General features: G+C 39.6%; 1 pseudogene; it reads right to left on the bottom strand.

Annotated features, from left to right (window-relative positions):
- Positions 1 to 3,946: 3,946 nt before the first annotated feature.
- LOC126500294 (serine/arginine-rich splicing factor 3-like) lies at positions 3,947 to 4,440 on the bottom strand (annotated as a pseudogene).
- Positions 4,441 to 7,517: the final 3,077 nt, after the last annotated feature.

The following is a 7,517-nucleotide window of genomic DNA, read 5'->3' as shown; positions in this document are numbered from 1 at the left end:
TCAGTCTCTGCTCTGCTCCCGGAGAGACCCAACAGCTCTGCTGGAGCAGAGACGCCATGCTCAGCTCTCCCGGGTAGACGCGATAGCTCTGCTCCCTGAGGCACACGCGATGAAGATGGACATAGGCTAGAATCTTCCTGGTAAGCGCACCTTGGGGTGCTTACAAACATTACTAGAAATGGGCTAGTCCAGGTGCGAGAATTAGCCTGTAAGGGCTAGAGTTCATGGGCCAAGCAGTTAAATGAATACAGTTTGTGTGTTGTTATTTCGGGCATGAGCTAGCCAAGCGGCTGGGGTGTTGGGGACGCAGCCCCGTCGCTCCTATTTCAACAAGGATCCCTGTGCAGGCCTCGGAAGAGATCACCAGCTGCACTTCTACCTCCTTTAGCCATTATTCTCGTTGACCTTTACGCTTCCTATTTGCTTATGGAAGTTCTAAAAATTCATTTCATTATGTTTAGGGATGGATTTCCTTTATCTCTTCAGTGCAGGACTGAGCAAATTTCAACAGAACGCCTTGAGTTCTTTTCTCTATCTCTTTGGAACTCAGTGGTTGAAAGCATTTCCCGCTCTTGCACAGAACCCTAAGTCAGATTGCAGCACCGACCTCTGCATAGCTCATAACCACCTGTGCCTGTGTCTCCAGGGAATCTGACATATCTTCCAGATTCCGTGGATATCTACACTCATATGTGCATGTTTGTGCCACTTCCACCCACATATACATAATTTAAAAAATAAATCTTTACACTATCTCTCTGCAAATAACTCTTTCAGATCTTAAACTTGGGTGTTACGATGCAAAATTTTCACATTTGTGTTATCTGCTCAGTCTCCTCCGTAGAACATACAGCTGACTACAGTTCATTACTATGTTTAGAGTGAGTTCATTTTGAAGACAGTACCTACAAGATTCCCTGCATCTGTTCTACAGTCTCACCCTCCATCTCCACACCACCTCCACCCCACTGCCCCCACCACTCTCTGCAGTGTCTATCACCATCAACACTCTAAGAGCACTGTGTCAACAGTATCTCTGCCAGCAATACCACCACACTAGCAGTGCCTGAAAGCCTTTTGCCTTGCATCATTTCAATGGAAACTCTGAGACCCAGTAAGTTGAGTGACGCACAAACTTCAGCAACCAGTTGGGGAAGAAAGTCATCCAGTATGGTGCTAGGGAACGATGGAAATCTGACAATGAATGGGTGATCCACAGCTCTAAGCAATGATGCCAACAGAATTAGCAAATAGGGAAAGGGGGAAAATAAAGTTTTCCCTTGGGGCTTGGGAGGGAAGTAGTCCTCTTACAACAGATTTTAACAGAGCATTCCAGTCACCTGGAACTTGATAGAGTCTTGCCCGAGGAAACGCAAAAATGGATAGACACGCATTCCTGTGTCTTAACATAGTGATAAGTTGTAAAGGGCTTTATTTTACTTTTAAGTAAAGAAAATAGAATTTGTCAAATACACCTGTGCCCTAGACAAATTCAAAAGCACTAACACAGAACAAGTAAGTATTCCTGGAGCAGGAATCCTTTCTTGCTTTTTAGATGGCAAAGTGTTGGAGGAGGCCACTTGCTGTTTCCCAACCTCCCGGCTAGCTTAGACCTGAAATAATCACACAGAAACTGTATTAATTAAATTACTGCTTGGCCCATTAGCGCTAGCTTACTATTGGCTAACTCTTACATCTTAATTTAACACATTTCTACTAATCTGAATATTGGCATGTGAATGTGGATTACTGGGTAAAATTCCCAGCGTCTATCTCCAGCAGCTCCATGACTTCTCTCTGACTTCACCCTTCTTTTCTCCCATGCTGTAGGCCAAGCCAATTCTTTATTCATTAACTAATAAAAGCAACACATAGACAAAAGAAATTCCCACACCAGCAAAGCTCTACAGCTGAAGAAAGAGCAAAAATGTTCTTATGAGGGCACAAGCAGTTTCTGCTTCACTACTTCTGCAAGTGAAAAGGCCTCCTGGGCATGTGAAAAGCATGTGCTTTACAGAGTCTGGGACATATGCCCTCGGTGGTCTGCAATGTCCATGTTCGGGTCCTCTATGGGATACCTGTTCTCTGATGGGCACTTTTCACAGAGACTACCTTTTGTCCCTCTGAGGGAAAGCAGCCTGAAACCTACTCAGAGAAAGCTGCTCAAGGAGGGCACCTCCAGAGGTCAAATGCTCCAAAAGAGACATATAGAAAAGTTGGCTGACAAGTCAATCAAGGGGCGAAAAAGTTGCAAGTGGCACACTTCGGAAAGCAGGTTTTGGATTCAGAATGTCCTGGAAGTTCTCCAAAGTTATACTCTGACAATAGATTTAGCAGATCATTCCAGTCCCCTGGAAGGTCCAACACTGAACATGATCCTGGAACAGGCAGGCTGTGCCTTTTTCATTTGCCCCAGAAGAAACGCCAAGGACTGAAAAGGTAGCTTATGAAAGCAGAAAGGGACTCCTCTCTTTCTGACCACCTCCAAGTATCATGAGGCAGGGGTTCTGGCTCAGTCAGAGCTTTCTTGGGGCTGATTCCTACACATGGACTTGGCGTTGAAGCTTCTGGAACAACACTGTTGTAGCTCCCACCAGGGACTCCTCCTGATGGAAATATGGCCTTCTGTTCACAGCATGGAGGTGTGTGGGCAGCGGGTGTTCAGATCTGATTTTCACACTTGAGAAAGCACGATTCCAGGGAGCAGCACTCACAGGCAACAGGTAAAGCAGAATGTCCTGAGCTGGGTATATGACATTCTTCTTTATTGCTGAGAGTTGTACAAGAGTGTTGATGGGGGTTCTTGTATCTGTTGGTTTCATTCGATCTGTCTGCAGAAAGAGGACACACATTCGTGTGGAACACTGCAAGTTTTATGCAGCTAATTTTGGTTGTGTCAACCAAAAGAAAAACTGAAATACCTTTCTAAACTCTTGGTAAATGGCTTTTCAAAACTTACCAAAGAGTGTCTAGTTGAAAACTGTTGGAAGCTAGTATGATATGGACATCTTTGTTTAACAAAAACATGTTTTCCTGACCTCTGACACTGTTTGGCTTTTTTAAAATTGTGGCTTGTTTAGGTTTATGTTCTTGTTTTGAAAATGATTTTTGCATGTATCTACTTAACTTGATCCTTGCCATTTTCCATTTCCACTCTTAATTGGGATAGCAAAAATGTATGAGTTGTAAGCCCCTCTACACTGAGGTCTATTCTGCAAAAATACATTATTTTTATAACAACTTGAAGAATTATATTATATACCTGAAAAGAAGTGAAAAAAATTGCTGCTTAATAGAGGTAAATGCCAAATGAGTCTTTCATCAAAAGACCTCTAGTGGTATAGACTAATAAGTAGATACTAGTTTTTAGCCCTAGGCATAAAGGATGTATACCTAGGATCAGCTGAGTTAGGATATCTCTTTCATATCTCAGGTTCTTTGGGACAGCAATACATGAGCTATAAGTGATTGTACTAATTCTTAATGTTCAGCCATGCACAGCATGCTTCAGAAAGGGTTTATTTAGAAATATATGATTACTTTCTCCTATGAAACCAGTACTTTTCTCTTTAAGTATTATTGTTACATGTACACACACATACAACCTGCTGAGTATTTAGTGTTGCTTGTATGCTTGTATGTACATTTTTTTTAAGTTGGACAGGATCTAGGTTTATTTCAGTTGATGAAAAACTAACCTTCAAGCAAATTCAATCTTGATTAATGAAACAGTGTAAAGTAACAATACTTGATACTACATGCCTTGTACAATCCATTTGAAACCATAGAGAGAATGACATCATTATGTGTGTTCCAAGAGACAAGACAAATTTGAAGAGCTAAACGCACCAAGCTTATGAAGTCTCAAACAAAACTTGAATTTCCTGTACCTACCCTGTCCAAAGACATTACACCCTGGACACCACTTCTTTTGCAAACTGGTCTTCTATTGCCTTTCATTTGACCTAGATTGGCTATGAGACCTAGAGAAAGATCCAGACAGCTAGTGATTTCTCTCATCAGACAGAGACCTTTCTCTTCTCCTGTCTCTAGAAAGTGACTTGCTCCGACTTTGAGAAAAGCTTCTCCTTCTTGGAGGTCTTTGCTGAGGTGGAGAACAGCTCCTACGGTAATCATCTCCAGGGCAATGACCCCCACAGGGAGATGGACCATGACTCCAACTTCTCTTTTCACCATTCCACAGTTCCACTCTTCCCAGGCAGCCATATAGTGTTCTTCTATCTGGCTCTCGGACAGCATCAGCAGCATCTCGGGGATCCTCAGACTCAATGAAAGCAAAGCCAGGAGGGTTTGAACAGCCCTCACACTTTGTAGTAGTCCATGATAGCCAAAATCCCACTCTAATTCAGTCTTGATTCCCTTGTTTCCAAGATTATCTACATACACCTTACAAGCTAATGGACAGGAATCACGATTCATTTCGAGATTCTGGGTTCAAAATGTCGAAGCTCAAATCCCAACACTCTGACAGGACCACCCGTGCCCTTCATATCTGCTTCTGCAGATACTCTCCATTCCCTGGTGTCCAGGAAATAGAGGTGTGTGCACATGTTTGTAAGGCTGACCACTTCAGATTGGATAACAAATAAATGGGTACATTTCTGGAGAATACCGATTCTTCCTCTCCAGTCAGTCTTTAATTGCCTGGAGCTCTTTATTTAGGGGTGGGGCCTTGTCAGATGTCTCCATCTATGTTGGCATTTCACCAGGGTTGTCATTTTCCAGGTCTTTTTAGGGCAACCATATGTATGTAATTTATGTATGTGGTTGCCCTGGCATATATGGAAGACACTACCTTTCAGCAGATATTCTACTTTCTTTCCCCTTTGTCCAGGAGCCTTCTGCAGGGGCTTTGCTGTACAGACATCAGTTGGACTGAGACACTCCACCATCCGTTGTTCTCTGCACGTTGACTAGTTATTTTCTGTAATGATGCCCACATGAGGTAAAAGGAAGCTTCTTTAATGGGAAGTGAGAGCTACACATATCTGGGTCTAGACTACTTAGCATGTTTTTTTTTTAATTCATATTGTTGTATACAGGGCCTGAAGTCAGTGGTTAAGGGCACTGACTGCTCTTCCAGAGGTCTCAAGTTTATGCTTCTCAGCACCCGCATGGGGCTCACAACCATCTATAATGGTATCTGATTCTCTCTTCCAGTATAAAGATGTCCATGCAGACAGAGCACTTATATAAGTAAAAGAAACACAAATTTTTAAAGTTGCTGTATTTATAAAAATGGATAAAATTATTTTCATATAAAGGCAGAAATAGAGATTGTCAATTTTTCTTTGAATCCTTTTTCTCTTCAGGGCATATTTTCCCATATTGATTCTCGAGCCAGGGACCACTTTACAATCTGCAGTAGGCAGGTTTCTCATTATGGTTCATTATGGTAAACAGACCTGGAACAATTCTACTTAAAACAGGGAAAATGATCATGAGTCATGTGAAATCTTCCTGCAGGATCTACAGAGGGAGATTCCAGGGTAACTTGGAGGTCAAAACACAGCTAATGCATCTCTTTCTATCAGGACACTTCAGTGTCTTTCCAACATTTAATTCCACCAAACAACTTCCTGAGTGATTATTCGGTGCCAGGGGCTAGAATAGGGAGGGCAAGAATTGGAAGGAGTGGCTTCCATCTTCAAGAAATTTCTGAGTCTTAGTGTCCCTGGCTCAGTATATTGATCATATAGAGCAGACAAGGCTGTGTTGAAGAAGAAACATTTATAAGAGTTCAGGTTTTTGTTTTACCTCCAGTTCTTCCTTGGTACAAAAGGCAAATTTCTCCTCTGGGTACATTTTTCATGACCAGACTCCTTGCTTTGAATTCCCAGAAATTTGCGAACCGTATGTCTAATCACTTATATCTTTGCTAGCAGAAGGCCTCTAAAAATGTCTTAATTTAAAAAAAACCATACATTTAAAAATAAGATATGTTTGATGAATAGTATCTATAGATTTCAAGATCTATGCAGCTAACAGAAACTGACTCATGCATAACTAGCTTTTTGGTCTTAGTGACTGTGTTTACAGTTGAAACATTTATTTTGATGCTACAAAGTCTTCAATTAAGCCTTCAATCCAAATTCTTAAGACTCAAATTTAGCAGGTATAAAACTATAAAAATTTATTTTACAAAAGCTACTTGTAAACACTGTTAAAGATAATTAAGACATGCAAGTTAATTGTCAGTCACCTTGTAAGTGATGAAATTCTTAGTGCGCTCAAAATAGGCTTGTAATCTTGCTAAATACAAATGTCATTCATTTACAAGGACAAACTCTACTGAGCATTCTGTATATTTTCAAGGCTAAGCCTAAAACAAATTACTAAAAACAAATAAAAGTTTATTTAAAATCAGATGTCCCGAATAGATGGTCTTCAAAGCCCTCAGAGACATGCTGGACTTGGCAATTAATGTGTTTGATGATTGATACAGAGGCCATTGGGTTTGAACTTCTGCTCTAACTTATTTTTCTCAGATCTCTGTTGATGTCGATGGTCACCTATGGCTTAATCAGTTTAAAAGCAACACTGCTGAAACAACAAATTTTATCTGCCTTTTATTACTAAATTTTCACTTTTTAAATGTATGTTTTATGCAAATTAAAAATGTAATAATAATATAAAAAGGCTTAAGTTGTATTTTAAAAGAAAAATGGGAGTGAATTGGAATAATTCTTTCCTTTAACTTAGTTCTTGTAGATAAAATGGTGGCTAACACAAGAACTTCCAAACATAATTGCATGTTTCCCAAATTCCCTTGGAGACCAAAAGTGGTTAATCCAAAGATCTGATCAGTTAAAAATTGGATTACTTGGAAGTTTTCATCCAAAACTATTTTTGATACATACTAATACTGTCTTATCTGCACAATGCAATAAAAATTGAAGCTTTTAAACAGATTCTTCCTCCATGAAACTGTTATAAGCTGGTAGTGTCCACACTTTTGTTTCTTTTTACAGTATCAGTTGGATATAAACTTTCATACTTATATGGAAAAACCTGTTTTTTCCTTCAGGATTATCTATGACTATTTCTCGGAAACGTCTAAATATTTTGTTACTTAATAAAAAGGTCTTTAGCTCAAAACTAAAATTGTCCTAAATTTTAAAGATTCAACTCTTAAATTAGTAAAGATTTAGGTTTAGATTTATAAACTTCAGTGGCCACTGTCAATTAAGTAGGTTTTATTTGATTTTTTTTACTCTTTTTTTGTTTAATAAAAAAATTGTAATAATTTTAATAAATTTTTTTTTTTACTTTTTATACCTACTCTTGGTCTGAAAAATGGTCAAACTCTAACAAAGGAGGTCTTTTAAAAGGTTCGTGAGAGCCTATCCTCTATTGAAGGGGTTATTTTATGCAGTATTATAAACTCCTAGTGCATAATTAATAATGTCTTGACATCTGAAACTACAGCTTTCTGTTTATGGGGCATTCTCTGTGGTCAGGTGTGTAGATATGTGTGCTAAAGTTCACTACATAGA

Source organism: Alexandromys fortis, unplaced genomic scaffold (genome assembly GCF_014885135.2).
Source record: "Alexandromys fortis isolate MF-2015 unplaced genomic scaffold, M_Fortis_MF-2015_v1.1 scaffold_39, whole genome shotgun sequence".
In the NCBI taxonomy this organism is placed as follows: Eukaryota; Metazoa; Chordata; class Mammalia; order Rodentia; family Cricetidae; genus Alexandromys; species Alexandromys fortis.
Note: the sequence above shows the minus strand (reverse complement) of the source record. Positions and strands in the feature narration are given on the sequence as shown.